The following is a 13,649-nucleotide window of genomic DNA, read 5'->3' on the forward strand; positions in this document are numbered from 1 at the left end:
TCTGTGCTGCTGCCCCACGTCTGTGGAACGCCCTCCCTGACACCTTGAGGGCACCTCAATCCACTGACTGTTTTAAAAAAGGTCTTAAGACATTTCTTTTTAGCAAAGCTTTTGGTCCCCTTTAGAATTTTTTCTTTTTTGTTTCTTTTCTTTGTTGTATTTTAAACTGCTTATTTTTTTATTTATTTTTTTGTGTTTTTAACCTGTAGCACTTTGAGATCTTTGATGAAAAGTGCATTATAAATTAAATGTATTATTATTATTATTATTATTATGTGGTGTTGAAGGTGTGGAGGTGGATCAGTGAGTCAGAGGAGACTGTGTAGAAGGACAGAGAGCCAGCAGGCCAGTCAACATACACTGCTACTCTATCAGAGACAGAGGGGGGGGAGATGGATGATCTTCTGTCATTGTGACAGACAGAGTAATCACCATGAGAGCAGTCCAGACTCCAGGACTGATCATTGCATCCAAACCAACAGTCATAACTGTGTCCTCTCCTGCTGATTCCTCTGTAACTCACTGCTATATCAACCCCTCCTCCCTTCTCAACCTCCCAGTAACAGCGACCAGTCAGACCATCTCACAGCAGCTGATGATAGTAGTCAAACCTCTCTGGATGATCAGGATATGGCTGATCCTCCTCCACTAATGTCACCTTCCTGTTGTTGTCAGACAGTTTGAGGTATCTGTTCGCTGTGTTTGTGTCAAGTGTGAGTTCACAGGAATCTGACGGAGAGAAGGAGACACAACACAGCTGCAGTTATTAACCAATCAGCACTTTGATGATGACATCAGAGGGTTGAATGAGTGATGTCACAGTTTGATGAATGAAATTAAAAACACACTTACACTTCCTCAGACCTGGTGTCAACCATCTGACTCCAGCAGGCTCCACCCTGAAAGGAGGAGGGGCATTACATCACTCTCATACACAGCTTCATCCTCATCAAATGTAGAGTTGGAATTTATTCATTTTATATTCATATTTGGGCTGTGAATCAATTAAAATATTTAATTCAGTTTCATTTCCTCCTTTTTCCACCCAAACCGACATGGAGCCAGGCTGCTATCTGACAACATAACGACCACACTGAAAGTTAAGTATTGACATTCTGTTGAAAATATCACAGATTCATGCCCCCCAGGTATTGATCCTAATGGCACTTTACAAGTGAATGAATCTGAAAATGTTTTCTGCAGGGTAAAATGTAATACTAGTACTATTCCAGTTATAATCAACAATAGACCATACAAAGTGTTGAATCCCCTAAGTAATAAGGAGTTGACTGCAAACATAGTCAATTTAGCATCCAGTTCACGTCAGCCACAGGTAACCAAAAAAGGGGCAATACTTAACAACCTAATTGGAATTACAACTACCACTGCAATGATAGAACAGGATAGGAAAATTAGATGCGGTCTACTAAATATCAGATCTCTGTCTTCTAAAGCAATACTAGTAAACAAATTGATATCCGATAATCAAATTGATCTATTCTGTCTAACTGAAACCTGGCTGGGCCATGAAGATTATGTCAGTCTAAATGAAGCCACTCCTCCCACTCATATTAATACTCAAATTCCTAGAGGCTCAGGCCGAGGAGGGGGAGTTGCAGCCATATTTGACTCTAACCTGTTAATTAATCCTAAACCTAAACTAAATTATAACTCTTTTGAAAATCTCGTTCTTAACCTTCAGCATCCAACATGGAAAACAGTACAGCCTATTATATTTGTTGTTGTCTACCGAGCACCAGGTCCATATTGTGAATTTTTATCGGAATTCTCAGAGTTTTTATCATGTGTAGTCCTAAAATCAGACAAAGTACTTATTGTAGGTGATTTTAATATCCATGTGGACGTTGACAGCAATAGCCTTAGTACTGCTTTCAACTCACTACTAGATTCAATTGGTTTCAGTCAGAGTGTGCATGAGGCCACGCACTGTTTTAACCACACCCTCGACCTTGTGCTGGCATATGGCATCAAAATTGAAGACGTAATAGTATTCCCGCAAAATCCTTTATTATCAGACCACTTCTTAATAACTTTCGAATTCTTACTACCCGATTATACGAAATTAGATAAAAGCTTCTACGCTAGAAGCCTATCTGACAGTGCTATAGCTAAATTTAAGGAAGATATTCCAACAGCACTAAACTCATTAACGTGCCGTAATATAACAGAGGATCTTTATGTAAACTTTAGTCCCTCTCAAATTGATCATTTCGTAGACGATGCTACGGCCTGCCTACGGACGACTTTAGACTCTGTTGCTCCCCTTAAAAAGAAGACGATGAAGCAAAGGAAACTAGCACCTTGGTATAACTCCCAAACTCGTAAATTAAAGCAAATCTCGCGCAAACTTGAAAGTAAATGGCGTTCCACCAAACTGGAAGAATCTCGTTTAGACTGGCAAGACAGTCTGAAAACCTATAGGAAGACCCTAAGAAAGGCCAGATCAGACTACTATTCATCACTAATAGAAGAAAATAAGAACAACCCAAGGTTTCTTTTCAGCACTGTAGCCAGGCTGACAGATAGCCACAGCTCTACTGAGCCATCTATTCCTATAGCTCTGAGTAGTGATGACTTCATGAGTTTCTTTAATGATAAAATTATAACAATTAGAGATACTATTCATCACCTCTTTCCCCCAACCTCTAATGGGTCACCTTTAACTGACAGACTGCTAGAAAGAACGACTAGACCTGACATATACTTAGATTGCTTTTATCCTATAAACCCTCAACAATTAATGCTAAAGGTCTCTTCAGCTAAGCCATCTACCTGTCTCTTGGACCCCATCCCAACGAAGCTACTTAAAGAAGCGTTACCCGTGGTTAACACTTCATTGCTAGATATGATAAATATGTCTTTATTGACAGGTTATGTACCGCAGTCATTTAAAGTAGCTGTGATAAAACCTCTACTGAAAAAACCCACCCTCGATCCTGAGGTCTTAGCCAACTATAGACCTATATCTAACCTTCCCTTTCTCTCCAAGATCCTTGAGAAAGTAGTCGCTAACCAGTTATGTGATTTTCTACATAGCAATAGCTTATTTGAGGACTTTCAGTCAGGATTTAGAAAGCATCATAGCACAGAGACGGCACTGGTGAAAATCACTAACGATCTTCTAACTGCATCAGACAAAGGACTTGTCTCCGTACTTGTCTTATTAGATCTTAGTGCTGCATTCGATACTATTGACCATACCATCCTCTTACAGAGATTGGAACATTTAGTTGGCATTAAAGGAATCGCACTAAACTGGTTTAAGTCCTACTTCTCTGATCGATCGCAATTTGTTAATGTTAACAATAAACCCTCCAATTACGCTAAAATTAACCATGGCGTTCCTCAAGGCTCATTGCTTGGACCAATTCTATTCTCCTTATATATGCTTCCTCTAGGCAATATTATTAGGAAACACTCAATTAACTTTCACTGTTATGCGGATGACACCCAATTATATCTGTCAATCAAGCCAGACGAAACCAGCCAGCTAGCTAAACTTCAAGCTTGCATTAAAGATATAAAATCATGGATGGCCTACAATTTCCTGATGTTAAACTCAAACAAAACCGAAGTTATTGTCCTGGGCTCCAAACCCCTACGAACCTCATTAGCCGAAGATATAATTACTCTGGATGGCATTGCCCTGGCCTCAAGTACTACTGTCAGAAATCTAGGAGTTATTTTTGATCAGGATCTATCCTTTAACGCCCATCTAAAACACACCTCTAGAACAGCCTTTTTTCACCTTCGTAACATTGCTAAAATTAGGAACATCCTGTCTCAAAACGATGCAGAAAAACTAGTCCATGCATTCGTTACTTCCAGGCTGGACTACTGTAATTCCTTATTATCAGGATGCTCAAATAAGTCCGTTAGGACTCTCCAGCTGATCCAGAATGCTGCAGCGCGTGTTCTGACAAGAACTAAGAAAAGAGATCATATTTCTCCTGTATTAGCTTCTCTCCATTGGCTTCCTGTAAAATCCAGGATTGAATTTAAAATCCTTCTTCTGACCTATAAAGCTCTAAATGGTCAAGCTCCTTCATATCTTGAGGACCTCTTAGTACCTTATTGTCCCACTAGAGCACTACGCTCCCAGAATGCAGAGTTACTTGTGGTTCCTAGAGTCTCTAAAAGTAGAATGGGAGGCAGAGCCTTCAGCTATCAGGCTCCTCTCCTGTGGAACCAGCTCCCAATCTGGGTTCGGGGGGCAGACACCGTCGCTACATTTAAGACTAAACTGAAAACTCTCCTCTTTGATAAAGCTTATAGTTAGGGAGTGAGGAGTTGCAGTGAACGCCTAGACCGGCGGGGCAGGGTATATAGCTGCAGACACAGCACCCCTGCTTTTCTCTGCTTCTCTTTACAGTCATCAGATTTACCTATCGTATAATCAATAATATAGTGCCTCTCCTAGTTATGCTGTTATAATTCTAGACTGCCGAGGAAGTTCCTTCTTATGACACGCTCTTTTCTTTTGTTTCCTTTTATGCACATCATGTCTCAGAAGTGCTTGTTACTCACCTAGCTCTGGGGAGTTTACTCCCCGGAGTCCTTATGTTTCTTCTTCACCCAGAACATCGCCTCGGATTAGGGCGACACCAAGACCTGGGTCTTGGGTGCAGCTGTGGCTATGGACCTGCTACACCCTGCTACGCTCTGCGATTCCCTGCAATGCCCGACTACGTCCTGCTGCGTCCACCGCGTCCACCCATGCTCTGCTGTGCCACGCTACATCCTGTACCGTCATAACCCCAACCGTCAGACACCGCCCACCAAGAGTCTGGGTCTGCCGAGGTTTCTTCCTAAAAGGGAGTTTTTCCTCGCCACTGTCGCAATAGCCACTGCTAATGCTTGCTCTTGGGGGAACTATTGGAATTGTTGGGGCTTTATAGAGTGTGGTCTAGACCTACTCTATCTGTAAAGTGTCTCGAGATAACTCTTGTTATGATTTGATACTATAAATAAAATTGAATTGAATTGAATTGAAATTAAAGTATCCAATCATAACAGAAGTTATCTCAGGACACTTTCCAGATAGGAGGTCTAAGTCAGGATTTTATTTCATAGTACGCACAACAACCGTCCTCCTCTAAAGCTGTTTACTGCTCCAGAAATCAGCTGATCTTATAATAGACTATTTGATGTGTATGAGAGTGTGTTCCTAGCCTACTTTATCATATCATAATCAGCAGGTCATGAGAATATTACTGAAACTACAGGTTGTTGTATTATGGGATGGAGATGTCTGTCTCTAGTTCCTGATAAACTGATCTATAGGATAGAGTTAGCGTGGACGTTAGCCCGACCGATTAAAATGCGATTAATTTCGATTAATTAATTACAAAGCCTCTAATTAATTAGATTAATTTTTTTAATCGAGTCCCGGCCCTAATATATATCTATATAGATATAGATATATATCTCTATAGATATATAGAGATATATATAGAGATATATATAGAGATATATATCTATATATATAGAGAGAGAGAGAGACAGATATAATATAGAGATATATATCTATCTATATATATCTATATATATCTATATCTATATATATCTATATCTATCTATATCTATATATATCTATATCTATATATATATCTCTATCTATCTATCTATCTATATATATATATCAGCGTGTGACTATTACATTTGGACAACATTTTACAGAGTTTATGACGTGGCCCTGATTCAACAACTGGAGAACCAGCTGGACTTTAAAGGGAGTCTGAGAACTCCTTCCCTGGGATCTAACCTTTCACTTTTTAGGCTATCGGTACATTTGACCTGTTTGACTTGAAATGATGTCATTATCATAGACTACAGAGAGACAAAGAGAGAGAGACAGAGAGAGAGAGAGACACAGAGAGAGAGAGAGAGAGAGAGAGAGAGAGAGAGAGAGAGAGAGAGAGAGAGAGAGAGAGAGAGAGATACCTGGAATACACTGCAACAGGATCTAAAACTGTCCAATTTGATCCCACATTTTATTTTAAACTCATTGTAAGGCTACTGGAAAACATCTTTTCATTTCTTAAAACCATGGACACTTCCTTTAACATACAGAGATGTGTCCAAACTACATCAATTATTAATAAAAGAAAGTTAGCATTCTCGTTCATGGAGATGTTATCCTTTAAAACTTCCTACACAAATATCTGCTTTTTGTTCATCAGCGTTTGTCAAGAAGGTAAGTAGCAAGGCTTGGACCCAAATGCAGTTCAGTTGAGAAAACAAAGTTTATTAGCAAAAAAACTTACAAGTGGTTCCAAAAAACAGGCAGGCCAGACAGAACGTAATGATCCCACAAGACACAAAGGAAACACAGAGACTAAATACACAGGATAATGAGGAAACGAGGGACAGGTGACATTAGGGCAGGGGAACAGGTGAAACGCATAAGACAATCACAAGGGTGGGAAAACCAAAAGACAGGAAGTAAATCAGACAAGACTAGGGAGAAAAGACAGACTAGAAAATAAAACAGGAAATGGGAAAACCAACAGAAAACATGAAACCAACTAAACAAAGAAACTTGACACAGGGACTAGACGTGACAGTAACCCTCCCTCAAGGGACGGCTACCAGACGGCCCTTAAAAAAGAAAAAATAGTCCACAGAATAGGGCAAAAAGGCCAGGGAGGGCGGAGGGGGTACGGAGGAGGGACAAACAAAAGTCAACCCACAGAGGGGCGAAGGGAGGAACAAGAGTCAACAGGGTTAGGGAACCAAGGTCTGTGGGAATTCAGGAACTGAGAACAGTGGGGCTAGGGGACCGAAGTGCTGTGGCCAGCTAAGTATGGGGTGCGGGACTGCAGACAGCAGCGAAGGCGGAACCCCTCTGGCGGCTGAGCAGGACAGCGAAGACTCTCAGGAAGACGACGGCGAAGGCGGAGATCCTCTGGAGGTCAAGCAGGACAGCGAAGGCGGAGTCCCTCAGGAGGACGGACAGGACCGCGAAGACTCTCTGGAGGTCTGCGGCGAAGACGAAAACCCTCTGGAGGTCGTCAACAACGAAGGCGATTTCCCTCGGTAGGGTTAGGGTTAGACCGACAGCGAAGGCGAATCCCTTCTGAAGGCCGGCGGTGAAGGCGAATCCCTTCTGAAGGCCAGCGGTGAAGGCTAATCCCCTCTGAAGGCCGGCGGCGAAGGCGAATCCCCTCAGGAGGCCATCCGCGAAGGCGAAACCCCTCTGGAAGCCATCCGTGAAGGCGAAACCCCTCTGGAGGCCGTCTGCGAAGGCGAATCCCTTCTGAAGACCAGGCAGGCTGAGCAGGTGAAGGGGCAGCTGGGCTAAAGACAGGTGACAGGTCAGCTGGGCTGAAGACAGGCGACGGGTCAGCTGGCCTGAAGACAGGCGACGGGTCAGCTGGGCTGGAGACAGGCGACGGGTCAGCTGGGCTGAAGACAGGCGACGGGTCAGCTGGGCTGAAGACAGGCGACGGGTCAGCTGGGCTAGAGACAGGCGACGAGTCAGCTGAACTGGAGACAGGCGACGGGTCAGCTGAGCCAGTGTCCGCCAACAAGGCAACATGATCAGTAACAGGCAACAAGGCAAGAGGGTCAGGAGTCGGCTGGACCACCGACAAAACACGGGGAGCAGGAGTCGGCCGGACCACCGACAAAACACGGGGGGCAGGAGCTGGACGTCAGCTGAGACTCTGGACAGCTGGACGTCTGCGGAGGTTCTGGAAAGCTGCACGTCAGCGGAGGTTCTGGAAGGCTGCACGTCGAGGTCGCTGGACAGCACGGGCTCCGTTCCGCTGCTCAACACCGAGGGCTCCGGTCCGCTGCACAACACCAAAGGTTCCGGTCCGCTGCACAACACGAGGGCTCTGGAGGACTGTTCATCAGCTGAAGCTCTGGAAGGCGGGTCCGCTGAGGCTCTGGAAAGCTGCACATCAGCTGGAGTTCTGGGCCGCTGCACTTCAGCTGGGGTTCTGGAAAGCTGCACGTCAGCTCGGACTCTGGAAAGCTGCACGTCAACTCAGACTCTGGAAAGCTGCACGTCAACTCGGACTCTGGAAAGCTGCATGCCTGCTTGGAATCTGGAAAGCTGCACGTCAGCTCAGACTCTGGAAAGCTGCCAGGCTTGGAGACAGGAAGGCCAAATTCCTGCTCAGTAGACAGCCAGTGAGCCTCCATGATGTGCCTGGCAAAGGCGGGATCCTCCTCATGAATCTCACTAAAAAAATTCACCAGACTCTCACTGACCGAGTCAAGGGGGTGAAAAAATGGCTTAAACTTGCACACTGCTGGGTCCATTTCGGGTGGAATCATTCTGTCAAGAAGGTAAGTAGCAAGGCTTGGACCCAAATGCAGTTCAGTTGAGAAAACAAAGTTTATTAGCAAAGAAACTTACAACAAGTGGTTCCAAAAAACAGGCAGGCCAGGAAGACAGGAAAGAGCAGGCACATCCAAACAGCACAGAAAAACAGAAACTAACACATGCAGCACACAGACAGAACATAATGATCCCACAAGACACAAAGGAAACACAGAGACTAAATACACAGGATAATGAGGAAACGAGGGACAGGTGACACTAGGGCAGGGGAACAGGTGAAACGCATAAGACAATCACAAGGGCGGGAAAACCAAAATATAAATATAAATAAAATAAAATATAAATAAAACAGGAAATGGGAAAACCAACAGAAAACATGAAACCAACTAAACAAAGAAACTTGACACAGGGACTAGACGTGACAGTGTTTGTACCTGAGAGTGTCCAGTCTCCAGAGTGGATCCTTCTTTCCCTCTGACAGTAGCTTCAATCCTGAGTCTCCTGGATGATTGTAGCTCAGGTCCAGCTCTCTCAGATGGGAGGGGTTGAAGCTCAGAGCTGAGACCAGAGAAGAACAGCCTTCCTCTGAGATCAGACAGCCTGACAGACTGCAAACACACAGAACAACACACAGGAAACCTCTGTCAACATGTGGAGCCATGTGTTTGTTTTATGTTTGTTTGTTGTCCAGAAACATTTTGGTCAAAATTTAGAATACATCTTTAAAATCATCTGTGGTATTTAATTATTGAGTCTCGAAACTACTGCTAAAGTTTGTCGTATAAACAGACACAAAGCTACACGCCAGCTGTTTATCAACTAAAGTTAATCAGAGTTTAAATGGTCATCAGTTGAATGGGTTAATGAATCCAGACCTGAGAGTCTCCAGTATGCAGTGTGGACTCTTCACACTCCAGTATGCAGTGTGAAGAGTCCACACTGCATACTGGAGTGTGGACTGAAGAGTCCACACTCCAGTATGCAGTGTGGACTCTTCAGTCCATCAGAGATCAGCTTCCCTCCTGAATCCTGCAAGTTGTTGTTACTCAGGTCCAGCTCTCTCAGACTAGAGGACTGGGAGCTGAGAACTGAAGACAGAGCTTCACAGCTTCTCTCTGACAGGTTACAGCCACTCAGTCTGGAGAGACAACCGCAAGGAAACAAGTTATTATATTTAACTCCTGTTGAAAGATATCGGAGTATATATTGATGAATAAATCACACTCACAGAGCTTTGTTGGAGGGACGGTAATGAAGAAGACAGATAACGTTTGTTTTTAACTGTTAAGTCTGGTCTTTTGGTGATACAGAATATAAAATCTGTTTTCTAAACAAGTTGGAAACATGATAATTAATCGTGACTGAATTAAGCAATATTACACAAGAGGGTTTGATTTAATGTCATTATTGGCCAGACAGTGATGCGGCTACGACTGAGGCGCTGGGGCCAAGGTTCGTAATGACTGAAGTGATAATATGACGTCAAATCAAACCGTCTCATGTAATAAAGTGATTATACAACAACGGTTACCAACTAAATAAAAGTTATAATCAAACTGTATTCATATTGTGGGGCAATTCACTCTCAAAATAAAGAAAAGCAACAGAGAGGATTTGTAGTCCCTCCCTGTTAAACGTTAGTCAGCCAGACATCTTAAGCTATCGTTAGCTTTGTAACGGTGAGATCGTGGAATTTTCCAAAACTACCGCACATATAAACACCAAACTGCTTGGCTAACTTAATCTGGTTATAACTAAAATATCTATTGAAAGAAATATTGTTTTCATGGATAGATTTAGCTACTATATGTCTGCGAACTTCATTATTGATTTCAGTGGCACAGCTGATGTGATCCAAACAACTGATGTGATCCAAACAACTGATATGATCCAAACAGCTGATATGATCCAAACAGCTGATGTGATCCAACAGCTCATGTGATCCAAACATTTGATGTGATCCAAACAGCTGATGTGACCCAAACTATGAGTAATATTTTACGTGATGTACCAGGTGTGCTCAAATGGCTATGGCTGTGCTGTCATGCTGATATGAGTACGTTCTAAATGTCTAGTTGACCAATCAGAAAAGTCTCGTCGGATCTTCTTGTTGTATAATCAGGAATAAACAAACGTTCAGTGATCAAAGTCACATGATATGAAAATATAAATGATTTCTGGATCTCAGCCACAGTTCATATTTCATTCTTCAGTTATCTAGATTTATTCTAAATCATAATGAAATACTTTGGAAACATTCACATTTTTTCAATACTGTGTTTTCAAAGATTATTGTTCTTGATCTGACCTGAGAGTCTCCAGTGTGCAGTGTGGACTCTTCAGTCCATCAGAGATCAGCTTCACTTCTTAATCCTGCAGGTTATTGTTACTCAGGTCCAGCTCTCTCAGACTAGAGGACTGGGAGCTGAGAACTGAGGACAGAGCTTCACAGCTTGTCTCTGACAGCTTACAGCCACTCAGTCTGGAGAGACAACAGGAAGCAAACAAGTTATTATATTTAACTCCTGTTGGAAGATAGAGTATTTATTGATGAATAAATCACACTCACAGAGCTTTGTTGGATGCTTTGACCACTGGCAGCAGCCTCAGAAAAGCCTTTTCTGAAGCACCATATTTCTTCAGGTCAAACACGTCCAGATCTTCTTCTGATGACAGTAAGATAAAGACCAGAGCTGACCACTGAGCAGGAGACAGTTTAAATGAGGAGAATCCTAAACTCAGGTACTGTTGGATCTCCTCCACTAGAGAACAATCATTCAGTTCATTCAGACAGTGGAACAGATTGATGCTTCTCTCTGCAGACAGATCCCCATTTTCAGTATCAGTTTCCTGATTGGTCACTGAGCTACTTCCTGTCTGTGTCAGCAGGCCTCGTAGGAGAGTCTGATTGGACTGAAGAGAAAGACCGAGGAGGAAGCGGAGGAACAAGTCCAGGTGTCCATTTGGACTCTGTAAGGCCTTGTCCACAGCACTCTGGAAGAACTGTCTTGATGTTATTTGTTCTTCTGCCAGAAGGTTAACTCCAGAGTTGATGAATGTCAATTGGACATGAAGAGCAGCCAGAAACTCCTGAACACTCAGATGGATGAAGCTGAACACCTTGTCCTGGTACAGTCCTCTCTCCTCTTTAAAGATCTGTGTGAAGACTCCTGAGTACACTGAGGCTGCTGTGATATCGATGCCACACTCTGTCAGGTCTGATTCATAGAAGATCAGGTTGCCTTTCTGCAGCTGCTCAAAAGCCAGTTTTCCCAGAGACTCCATCATCTTCCTGCTCTCTGGACTCCAGTGTGGATCCGTCTCAGCTCCTCCATCATGCTTTATGTTCTTCACTTTGGACTGAACCACCAGGAAATGGATGTACATCTCAGTCAGGGTCTTGGGCAGCTCTCCTCCCTCTCTGGTCTTCAACACGTCCTCCAGAACTGTAGCAGTGATCCAGCAGAAGACTGGGATGTGGCACATGATGTGGAGGCTTCGTGATGTCTTGATGTGGGAGATGATTCTGCTGGCCTGCTCCTCATCTCTGAATCTCTTCCTGAAGTACTCATCCTTCTGTGGGTCGGTGAATCCTCTGACCTCTGTCACCATGTCAACACACTCAGGAGGGATCTGATTGGCTGCTGCAGGTCGTGTGGTTATCCAGAGGCAAGCAGAGGGAAGAAGATTCCCCCTGATGAGGTTTGTCAGCAACACACACATGGAGCTGGACTTGGTAACATCAGTTAGGATTTTAGTGTTGAGGAAGTCCAGAGGAAGTCAACACTCATCCAGATCGTCAAAGATGATCACAACCGGGAACTCTTCAAACCTGCAGATTCCTGCTTCTTTGGTTTCACTAAAGAAGTGATGAACAAGTTCCACCAAGCTGTATTTTTCCTCTTTCAGAACATTCAGCTCTCTGAAGGTGAATGGAAATGTGAACTGGATGTCCTGGTTGGCTTTGTCTTCAGCCCAGTCCAGAGTGAACTTCTGTGTTAAGACTGTTTTCCCGATGCCAGCCACTCCCTTAGTCATCACTGTTCTGATTGGTTCATCTCTTCGAGGTGGGGTTTTAAAGATGTCTTCTTGTCTGATTGTTGTTTCTGATCTGTCTGGTTTCCTGGATGCTGTTTCAATGTGTCTGACCTCATGTTCATCATTGACCTCTGCAGTCCCTCCCTTTGTGATGTTGATCTCTGTGAACATCTCATTCAGAAGCGTTGGGTTTCCTGCTTTAGCAATCCCCTCAAACACACACTGGAACTTCTTGTTTAGGTTAGATTTCAGTTTACATTTACAAACTCCTGCTGTACTTCCTGAATGAACACACAACAAAGAAGATCAGTATGTAACTTACAAAGTAGACTGTTTCTGTCCCCTAAATAATTTACATGTAAACATATTATCTCTGGAGACATTAGTAAACGTTTCATTAGTCCAGCTAGTTAAATCTTTGGAGAAATCCTCTTACTGCTCTGCAAACGGTCAGCCAGCTCTTCCTGCTTCATTCTCCTCAGGAAGTGCAGTGTGATCTTCAGAAATGCCTCTCTGCTCCTCCTCTGCTCTTCATCCTCACCCTCCCTTTTACACTCTGAGCATTGTGGGTAATCTGGACTCAGAACCTTCTGGATCTTCTTCAGCTCGTTCTTCACAAAAGTGACGATGTCCTCCTCCAGCAGCTGGAACAGAAGATTATATGAATCACACAATCAAACTGAAATAATGGAAGCAATCATCAGATCCATGTCCACAGACTGACAATCCACTGGTCTGAAAAGTGCAGCATGGAGATGATTGTGAACAGAATAGATGTAAAAGTAGTTTTAGTACATGTACAGACCATAAATATGGAGTCCAGGTGTGTTTGATGCTGCTGGGCAGACTGACCACTGGGAACCTCTGAGCTCTCCTGGTCCACTCTGTGGAGGAATCAGGAAGAATTAGCTCACATCATGTCTGTCCACACGGAGACAAACACAAGGTAAAGATCCTGAGACTTAAAAGTGTTGATTACAACAATGAATCAGATGGTTTCCACTGACAATAAAGTGCTGGTGGTACTGCTGAGAATCAACAGAGAGAACTTAGGGTGTTTTCACACATGGAAGTCCGAACCAAGGTCCGGACCAATGTTCATGTTTTTGTTACATTGTATACATTTGATCCGGTAAGTTTTGGTTTCACACTGAAGTTATACAAGCGCACTAAAGATCTAAACGTGACAAAACTACGTCCTGCCGTCATCACATATGTGAGCTGCATCTCCAGATACTTATAATTGATTGGTTTGTAGACGGGCTTCCCCATCCTCTCGTCTCCTCTCTCTGTGTCG

General features: G+C 43.4%; 1 long non-coding RNA gene and 1 pseudogene across 1 annotated transcript; both read right to left on the reverse strand.

The window, feature by feature from the left end:
• Nucleotides 1-343: 343 nt before the first annotated feature.
• LOC116058387 lies at nucleotides 344-10,969 on the reverse strand. Its single transcript, XR_004898513.1, has 5 exons — nucleotides 10,884-10,969; nucleotides 10,623-10,796; nucleotides 8,749-8,922; nucleotides 853-899; nucleotides 344-729 (listed from the first exon to the last, which is right to left on the reverse strand). It is a non-coding gene; the product is annotated as an uncharacterized LOC116058387 (long non-coding RNA).
• Nucleotides 10,970-11,180: 211 nt separating this feature from the next.
• LOC116058397 lies at nucleotides 11,181-12,334 on the reverse strand (annotated as a pseudogene).
• Nucleotides 12,335-13,649: the final 1,315 nt, after the last annotated feature.

The sequence above is a fragment of the Sander lucioperca genome, chromosome 10, assembly GCF_008315115.2.
Source record: "Sander lucioperca isolate FBNREF2018 chromosome 10, SLUC_FBN_1.2, whole genome shotgun sequence".
Taxonomy (NCBI): domain Eukaryota; kingdom Metazoa; phylum Chordata; class Actinopteri; order Perciformes; family Percidae; genus Sander; species Sander lucioperca.